The sequence below is a fragment of the Centrocercus urophasianus genome, unplaced genomic scaffold (assembly GCF_019232065.1).
Source record: "Centrocercus urophasianus isolate 14NV4802_14NV808 unplaced genomic scaffold, USGS_Curo_1.0 seq_14, whole genome shotgun sequence".
Classification (NCBI taxonomy): domain Eukaryota; kingdom Metazoa; phylum Chordata; class Aves; order Galliformes; family Phasianidae; genus Centrocercus; species Centrocercus urophasianus.
In genome coordinates, this window is record NW_024884586.1 from 33365917 (window position 1) to 33375890 (window position 9974).

General features: G+C 39.2%; 1 protein-coding gene across 4 annotated transcripts in view; it reads left to right on the forward strand.

Annotated features, from left to right (window-relative positions):
• The window catches only part of NRXN3 (neurexin 3), an 891094-nt gene that overhangs the window by 576486 nt on the left and 304634 nt on the right, over nt 1–9974 (forward strand). The window lies entirely within an intron of this gene.

A 9974-nucleotide genomic window follows, 5' to 3' on the forward strand; every position in this document is an offset into this window, starting at 1 on the left:
CTCTGCTCTGGGGGTGCCTGGACTGCTGAGCAAGTTCCTTGCTGCCTAATCCTGTTACCTTCAGGTGGGGAATCCATCCCTCTCAAGCCTGAATGGCAGGAAAATCCAAGAAGCCTTGATAATTATAACATTAAAAACATTTCACCCCAGAAATCAGGGGTAGCTGGAGAAGCATATAGGAGCTGATGGGAAAGGAATTGAAATGACCCTGGGAGAAAACTGGAATGCTGTATTTCTGAAGCCAAGACAGCATTAGAAAGCTGAGATTATCCTCACAGAGCATAATCTTCTTAGGCTTTGTTCACAGGCAGTACTGGGCTGTTTAAACAGAGCAAAAGGTGGGGGAATCCAAACCCACGTGTCTGTTATTTAAATGCAGGCTAATTTTGCAGCCTGTGTTCTTCACCCTCCCACCTGGGATTCTGTTGAATGGTTCAGAATAAATGGCTACAAATCCAGAAATGTGATTTTTTTCCCCTTTCCAATCTTGCCATTGTGCTTGCCACAGTATTTCCTTTAGGTCTCCAACTCTTGTAGGATGGAAATGAGCTCCCTCCAGGCTGTGAATTCCTCAGCAGCCCCTTGCCTTGTATTATGGGAGCAGTGCATCGCTGTGACAGTTGAAGGAGACAGGGGGAAGGACGAAGTGCTCTTTTTCTTTATCCAACTTCAACAGTTCCCAGGAAATGTCACTACCTTTGCCAACTTCCCTGGCATATTGTTATGTGGCACACATCCCTATGTGGCAGGTTGAATATGGCTATAGACACTTCTGCTCCCCATAAGAAAAGGATATGTTCTTCAGCGAGAAAAATGCTTCTGCGTTTGCTCTTGACAATTTGATTATTTTTGTTATCAAAACCTAAAGGTTGAAACAGTTTTTTTTCCTACATAAAAAAAATCAAATTCCTGTCTAGAAAATGGAAACTATTTAGACCCATTGCTTCTCCCTCCATGGTAGTCTGGTCAACGCTCGCTTGCCACATATCCTCTATGCTGACCCTGGAATAGTGTTAGAGTTTGCTTTTTAAGATATAGAGACATATCTAGTTCCACTGGAAGGTTAAGTGAAATGTGAAGAAGGGCCAGCCCCGCTTCCCTCCTATGTCACATATGCCAGTTCCCTTCTGCTAAGTCAGTCTCCCAGCAGGAATATTTCTTTATGCTTTATCCAGCAGAGTTGGCTTATTTTCTTTCCTCTTTGCAATGTCACTGCTAGCCATTGTAGCATCCTCTGAAAGGACGAGGGTGTATGTTTATGCTTCAAGCAGCTGTTTGGAGAAGAAAGGCATATGTATGTGCATAGGTAAATGGTGTCTTGTGAATCCTCTTCACAGGCTGCCTGGCGTTGAATTGCTCAAACAGAGCAGCCCAAACATTTGGAGAAGACATGCCACTATTATACTGAGTCAGATTGTAAATTGAGGGCAGTTGAGCAAGATATGTTTGAAAACACTGTGTTGAAATGCAGCTGTTTTGAAACAAAGAAAGTAGGGCATTCTTACAGAGTATTTTAGGAAGCAGTGATTTTTGTGAAAGACTTTAGGGCTGTGACTGTTACTCCAATGAATATGAGCTCTCAGGATAATTCTGTGACCAAGAAACTAAATAACACCCTGGCTTTGTAAATAAGAGAGTATTATTGAATAGAAATAAATATATCTATTTTTGGCATGCGTGTGAATGCCATCAGTTTCTTATGCTTACATCTGCTATTATATCAGAGGGGGTTAATTCCTGTATATAAGATTAATTAGAAGATTGGAAAATTTACTCATTAGTGAGACATGAAAGATATCCAGCTAGAAGAGAATGTGAGGGGTGATGATCACAATTAGCTAAAATGGCAAACAGCAATTTAATCATAGAGGCTTTTAAATTCTTAAAAATAAAAGCATGATGTCGCTGGGCATTTAAGCTGGACAAATATAGACTAAAAGTAGTCTACACATTTCAAATTATGAAGATTAAGTAATAATACAGTGGTTTCCCCCTCTGTGGGAGAATCATCATTGCTGGCAGTTTTCAGCCAAAAATCACTTTTACTTCTCCCTCCAAAAGATTAAGAAAAGAAGTACTCTGGTTCAGACATAGCTATTGGACTTCCAGTGGAAATTAAAATGAGGAAAACATGCAGCCATGCAGTCCAGAGTTGCACTGGAATTCAGAGCAGATTTCTTCATGGCTGCAAGAAAAAGAGTTATTAATATCTACCTCTTGTATCTACTGTAGAATCCATGCTGCTGTGGGCCTAGCACTTGAGGGCACAAAGCAAAGACTTCTACTCTCTCTCTGGTATTTCTTTCCCTACTGAGCTCCCCTAGCCTCCTCCTGCTGTGTACAGAACTACAGTGTAGGTGACTTACAGCATCAGCCTTTTCATCCTAACAGGAAATAAGCTAGCAAATTTCTCAAATAATTTATGCAGACAGAATTTATTTTGCAAAAGCCTGTCTACTAACTTTTCTTTCTTCTGCTGACTTGTCAGAATAAAATCATATAATCCACATATGAGATGAAAAAAAATAAGTCAAAACCATTCTTGTAAAGCCCAGCATCTTACAGTTGCCTTGAATCCCTTCTCCCTATTAGATATGGGAAACTTGTTTCTTTGTGATTAGAAGGAAACATGCTTTTTTAAAACAGGTGATTCTTTAAAGCTAAAATTTACAGCTCCTCCTCCTCCTCTTTACCAACCCACTTGTTATGCTTGATCTCCTGTTACATTTTGCTAATGCCACCGAATGCTGGTCATAAACTGTTGCCCTAATTACTCAGAACATGGGGCTGAACGGTTAGTTAGCAGCACTACTGTAATTATGGCAGCTTTTAGGTCTAATAGCATTTTATGTTTCACTGCCTTTTGTATGTCAGTGGTTAAGATGATGAATTAGAGGTAGTGCTGCACCACCTGCTCCTGTTCTCTCAGCTGTGGTGGTGCACCATTTAGGATACTGTGTAGCTGTCAGCTGGTGCTCACTGAGCAAGTGCAGGTGGTTGAGGTGCCTGGCCTATGCTCATCTGTGGATATAGCATTCTTGGTTTGCGTTTTCCCACATTCTTTCAAGCACGTGATTTCTCTCAGTTTCTCTGCTATCAATACTGTGTGTGCTGTTGTTTTCTCCTTAGTGTTTGTCTGATGGTGCTGAGGTAAGAGCAACAAGTATAAACCTGAGGAAAAGAGGCACATTAAATTGCATGCAACTTTTCTCTTGGCTGAACTTTTGCTTCTTAAAATGCTGTGTAAAAGGAAAGAGAGAAGCTGCAGCTTTGAACTTTTAATGTATCTCAGTATCTTTGAACTAACTGGTGCGTGAAATGTTCTTAAAATTCTTTAAAAACATGATAGAGAATTATGATGTGTAGACTTCTTTTTTTAAAGGGGCATAAGGGGATGAATATCAGTATAATGGACTGAGTTTTTGAGTCTGTGTATGGTCTTGAAACTCTTGGGTATTACGTTGTAATTAAGAGCTTTAATTGTCTAGTCCCTCCTATCTGAAGAACTCCCCCTTCCATTGCCTTTTATCAGTTTTAGAAGATAATATTTAAACAGGACTGCATGCCCCTACTCTTGTAAAAAGCAATTAAAAAACAACAACAACAACAGCAACAAAAACCCAGAACAATCACAAAACAATGTAGTTTCTTATTGTCATGCCTTTGATTCCAGCTGAGGGAAAATTAGTTTGTTCGTAGCACCTTCGGAGAGTTTTAGTGTAGGCAAGATACTTTGGATATGTGTAGTATGGTGTTGTGATTGAATGAAGTGCTGTATTGTTATGTTATTTAATTGATTTGATATGGTGCACTACTAAACTGACAGCTTTTCTTTTTATTTACAGCATATTTATACAATTTTTGTATCATGTAAGGTCACGATATACATTTAGCCTGACTTAAATAACTGACTTGTCTGGCCCAAAGCAGAATTCCTACTGTAGATTCAGTATTCTCTATTGAGGTGTTCCTTGAAGGACTACATTTCTCCTTGATTTTATGGTGCTTGTAGGGTAACAGTAGGTTTTTATGTTTTCTGCTGGATTGATCTGATCATTGGTGACTGGATCAATCTACAAAACTCATGTTAGAAGGGTTCTGAACCACTGTCAGATGTGATTCACTTTCCTTTGATTCTGCCCTGTGTCAATTGAAGGCCAGCAGTCTAACAGTGAAATGCTATTTGACCTCTTCTTGTTCCCTTTGTGCCACATTTGGATCTAAACTTAGGTTCAGATGCATTACCACGTTCTTTTCTCAGTCCTAGAAACATTATGAAGCTGAAGTGATAGCTGGAGATAGAGAGGAACTTGACAAGTTATGCAAAATGAAGACATATCAGGGAAAGAAATGTGCTAAGGACATGGATGGATTTTTCTAGAGCAGAGGGATGTGTGGCAATCAAACAGGTTCTCAGTGTTTGTCAGGAAATATTCTATGAGGGGAGGAACAGAGCAAATGCAGTGCACAGCAGAGCCGTGCTTTGTCTGCCATGATTGTATCTAAAGCATAGATATCAAATCCTACCCTATTGTTGAAACCAGTAGCACAGTTGCAGTACAATGTATCATCCAATAGCTACAAAGAAGTCAAGATCCCCTTGACCACCTTTGAAGTAAGTAATGGAATGCTCAGAAGTAGTGAAATTGCACTTACTTCCCTAACACGGCTGCTTTCACAGAGTTTAAAATAAATAGGGCAGTTTTGTATCATCAGTCTCCCCCTAAGGCAACACATAATAAGCAGCTGTGGTAATGAATTGATCTATTTCCACACATAACCACACACACACACTTCTAACCTTTGCTGCTGATGCTGATCAGATCTGAGGATGCTTGTGTACTGCATACACCATTGTATACCAACCAGTGCTAGTTTTGTGAACTGATCTGTTTTCAGCCTTCTAGCAAATGACTGCTTTAGACCATTCTCCCGTCTTGTCCAAAATTTCTGTTGCTCCTTCCCATAGCCCTCTTCAGCCTGCAGCTCAGTGACTAGTTCTAGTGTGTGTATCTTTAAGAAAATGCCCTTGAGAGATATCATGACATTATGAATGTGTCCCAGACGCTTTCCAATATATGCTCAAAATACATTTTTTCTTTCTATTTCTACAGCAAGGTTGTGTCTTACCTCATTTCCTTGATTTAAGTTGACTCGATTTACATTTAAGTTCATATCATCTTGGTTTTTGCAAAGCTTGACATGTATCTCACTTGAACTTGGCCATTATGTCTGAATTTAGACCATCACTTGCTGAATGCAGGCTGACCTGCATTTGGCTGGCAAAAAAGAGGCACTATTTAGAGGAAGTGAAACATCTGTAGGGTGCTGTGTGGTTTATAGAGCTTCCAAAAGCAGACAGACATTTCAAGTAGAAAAGTTGGGGAGAAAATACTGTAATAACCAATTGAAAGCACATAGGAACAATGAGTACTTTACCCCTTCTTTATTTTCTGTACATTATCAATTCTCTTATAATGACTGGAGAAATGAATGGCATGAGAGTGACAGTAGAGATCACATTACACCAGGTTTCTAATGTAAGCAGCTTTTAGATGGGAATGCCACTGTGAGCAGATATATGATCACTGTCCTAAACACAAAATAGGTCACATATGTATATTGTGTGTTTCAGATTTTTTTTCCCTACAGAGCTTCCATCACAAATAATATGCAGACAATGAAAGTATTAAGACTCACAGGTGTTTAGTGTGAACTGAACATGAAACTCTGCTCCTGTACCAGTATCATATGTCTGCTTGTTCTCTCTAAAATTCCTTGGTCTTATTTTCTGTCTCTTTGTCTTCTGCAGCAGCCCTTTCTTGCTGGCAGTGTAGTGTCTTTTTGTATGACTTTTTTCTTCTGTCTTGCCTTTGGGTCTTTTTGTAGGAGACACTAGTATTTGCTGCCTACATTGTCATCTCTCTACCTGGTAGAATTCTTTGTTCATGTCTTGTTCTTTTCCCTCAAAGTCCTGAGAAAATAGCAAGTGGCCGTCTTTGTTCCCTGCTCCTGTTAGCACTGTTGTTTCTCTTTCTGAGCTGGTTCCCAGTTCTTAAAAGTGGTCTTTCCAAATTCCAGTGGGAGTTTGAAATCCAGAGCAGGACTTGACACGAGCATGAGCCTGTCTGTGGTTGTGATGCATGTTTGTCTTTTCTGCTGTGTCTTTCTCATCCTTCCATCTGTGTCCTTGAAGAGATGGGGCATGGTTCCCAGAGCTATTTTCCAGTAGTCCATCCAATATGCTGAAGCCTGTGAATGAAAGATAGGCATGTAGATAACATGACAAAGAAGCAGAGACACTGAAAACAGGAGTCCCAATCTCCAATTTGTATTGTAGTAATTAGTTAGCATACTTTTTCAGAACTGGGGAAAGAAGCTAGAATTATTGACTGAGCCAAGCTTCTTAATTCCCTATTCTCATTGCTTTTCTTTCAGTTTTGTCATTCACGTGTGTAGGAGACAACCTTTCTCCATGCAATGTACAAGCCTGAACTTTGCTTGGTTAAAAAGGGCGTTGAGGCAGTGAGAGAAATTTCTTTGGTTTTACACCTTTCTTTTTATCGTAAAAAGAAGCACAACAGATTAACTATAAAGCTAAAAGTGCATGTGACCTTATATTATCGTGGAACGTTATTATCAGTTTAATACCCACAGAGTAGAAGAGGGAGAGAATCACCAGCCACATGCAAGAAATTCTCAGGTGAAACAGAGTAGTGTCCTAGTGCTTTAAGAAGCCAAAGCTAATGAGGTTGGTACCAAGCCACCATGAGCAGTCCGCTGCATGCAAGAGTCAGAGTGGGCTAAGGTTACCTTCACAGCTATAATTTCACCGCTGCTGCTTTTTCATGGAAAGTGTTTTTTTTTTTTCATTTATTCAACAAATGAGGCAGAGGGAGAATGAACGGACATGTGGCACGGAAATGTTTTCATAAAACCCAGGTTGAATTCATGTTGCTTATGAGCTGGTAATATGAATTGTGGATTTCGTTCTTTTCTTCACACGGCTGTCATCTGAAAAGAGAGCTCATAGATATTAGTGAATTTGCCTCAGAATGAAACTGGTATGAATGTAAGAGGGTTTGGACTAATTCTTAGTGTTCTTAGTTTCAAGAGGTTTGTCTAAAAAAAATCATTTGTGGTTAATTGTACTACTTGTAGGCTTCTAATTTGATTATGTGAAGTTTCTTCGATGAGAGAACTTTTTCTTTGCATATCCACAAATGAAGACCTTTACTTGCCACATCAAATGTAGGGTAAAGGAAATTCGCCTTTCTTTCAAAAGATTTTCAGTGCTCTTTTATAAAAGTTAATCATTTTAAAGGCAGGCAGTGTGATACCCTGTATCACCAAATTATTTTGCGTGGGAAAGGTGGAGAAAAAATTCCATCCTTTCATCTTCAAAGAAAGTTGTGAGAAGTGGGAATAAGAAATAAGCTGAGTTTAGGAGGCTGATAACAAGAATCATATACAGAAAACATTGCTGTTCTAGTCTAGAAGAATTGACCCTTAAAAAAGAATTAGGAGGCTTTCTCATGCATTTCTCAGCTGTCTTAGGGATTACTGATGCTGTGGCAGCATACAGCATAGAAAGAGTATGAGGTTCGGATGGTTAGGGAACTTGTTTCTCCATTTATTTCACACATGCAGCAGTTTCTAGCACCTATTTAGATATTTGTCTGCTAACAGAAGAAAATGGGAAACAAAGCAACCAAGAGCTGAGTAGCTCAATGCCATTAATGATCTAAACAAGAAAAACTTTGACCATGATTGTCTTCAGTGAGAGCTTGTGATTGAGTAGTTCTCCCCACCAACTTCCTCCTTAGGCCTGGCTGTTACACATAAGGCACTGCTCAAGCAGTGAGAGCAGTACTGATAACTTTCAAGATCTCACTGAGACAGATAATAACCGCAAATCTATCTCAAACTAGGAGCTGAAAGAGCTGATAGCAGACACCTAGTTCAACAGCAGAAGGCCAACTGATTATTCCTCAAAGCTATGATTGTGGGTCAAACATCTTACCTCATAATTAGTGAGTAGCCGAAGAGCTCCTTCTGCTCTCTTGCATGGCAGTGGGCTGTGTGACAGAATGTGTCCTCAAGTAAGGGCACCTCTTGAGGTCACACCTGCTGCAGAGATCCTTACGCCTTGATATCAGAGAAGTTTTGCTGGTACAGATCCTTGGCAAGTGATTTGGCAAGTTTAAACTTCACTAAGATTATATCTTTGGTTGTGCATATAAAATCCCCTCAAGGCATAAACGATTAACTAAGTCTGGGATTGGGAGTGGATTCAGCTGTACCTAGGCTCCTTACCTCTGTGGTTCAAGGGATTAAGAAAGCGAGGCGCCTCACTCTGAACCTTGTGACTCCATGGGAGAACATATTCCACCTTTAGACACAAGTTTGTTGACTGAGTCTGGGACTAGGAGTGGATTCAGGTGCACTTTAACTCCCCTGGTGAGGAGTGTACAAAGTAAGGAGACTCACTCTGAGCCTCATGGCTCAATGGGGACACCTCCTGGATGAGTGTGCTTAACTCCACCCTCTATGCAGTAATTAAGCTAGTGTAACTTTTTTTTCCAAATCTTATCTAATTCTCTTATTTATGATTAACCTTTGTTAAATCATTATACCACATTAATATATGTATTCTTTCTTTTCTCTTACGGGTGTAGTTTCCACCTGCAGTAGAGCTACAATTCTTCTATCTTGAAAGTCAAACTTTTAAGAAATTATTTAATTTAGATCAAGTGCTTAAGATTAAGTACTATGATTTTACATCTAGAAAATGAGACTAGTGGCACATATTCCTGGAGGCTGAAAGCAGTAGGCTTATTCTGACGTTGTTCTGTTTAGTTCAGTGGAAGCATTCCCAATTTAATTGTTCAGAGATTCAACCTTAAGTCCTGTGTATGGGCAACAGTGGTTTTTGTCCGTTTATCTAGTTCATAGAACAACTTTGGGCTGACTTTTATGTGATGGGATTCTAATGTTCTATAAATTAATTCAACAAGAACTAGAGGCTGGTAATCAAAGTATAATATACGTGTGCCAAATCATGGATGAAGTACTGAGCAATTTCAAGCAGATATGGCTTCCCATGTGTGTGATGGAAACTGTCTAGCTGTCTAGGTAACTGGCTACAGAATTTTTCATTTTATTTGTTATAGTCAAACAAAATTTGTTGCCATTTGGCTGTCCTCCACTGGCTTTCAGACATGAATGTTGGATGTTGCTGCTAAAAAAAAACTTATAGTTGCTGCCTTTTTGTGACAAATGGATGCCAGATATGGTCTGGAACTAATTCTTGAGCACTTAAGGGCAATTTACAGTACTTGTTACATTAGATGCAAACATTGGCTTCTGCAAAGTCAAAAACAGTTTCAAGGATAAAAAGTAGATTGAATTAAAAAAGCTGAAATTATATTGGATTGCTTCAAAGGCCATTTGTTAATGTACAAAACACCTAGAAAAATCTTGTATTTTGAAAAAAACCACCACCCACCCAAGCAAAGGTAAAACAATACGGAAGATAGCTGTGTAAAATACAGGAGAGCCTGCAGGAGGGTTGAGAAGAATCTCCATTGAAGTGTTATGGGATCACTGAAAATGGAATCTCCAGAATTTCAGTGATATTTTGTGGGTTTCTTATTATTTTTAGTCATTTTACATGAAAAATTCATATGTAAATGTCCAGAATTTAGATTTCATTTTACGTTTCTGAATTTCGAATTGCTAAGTGGAATCTGAATCATTATTGCTTATCAGACAGGTAAAGTGAAGCAGAAGAGATAACATATTTGGGGTTATGAAACCCCATTAATGAAATTGCAACTAACATTCAGCTTTCCAAGTTAGTTAGCATTCAGTAAATTGTGCTGCATCCCCAGCCACTCATTCATCACTTGGCCCATCTTCATCTGACAGAGCAGAGCTCTTACTCCTTCTAAATAGAATAGGAAAATATTGGG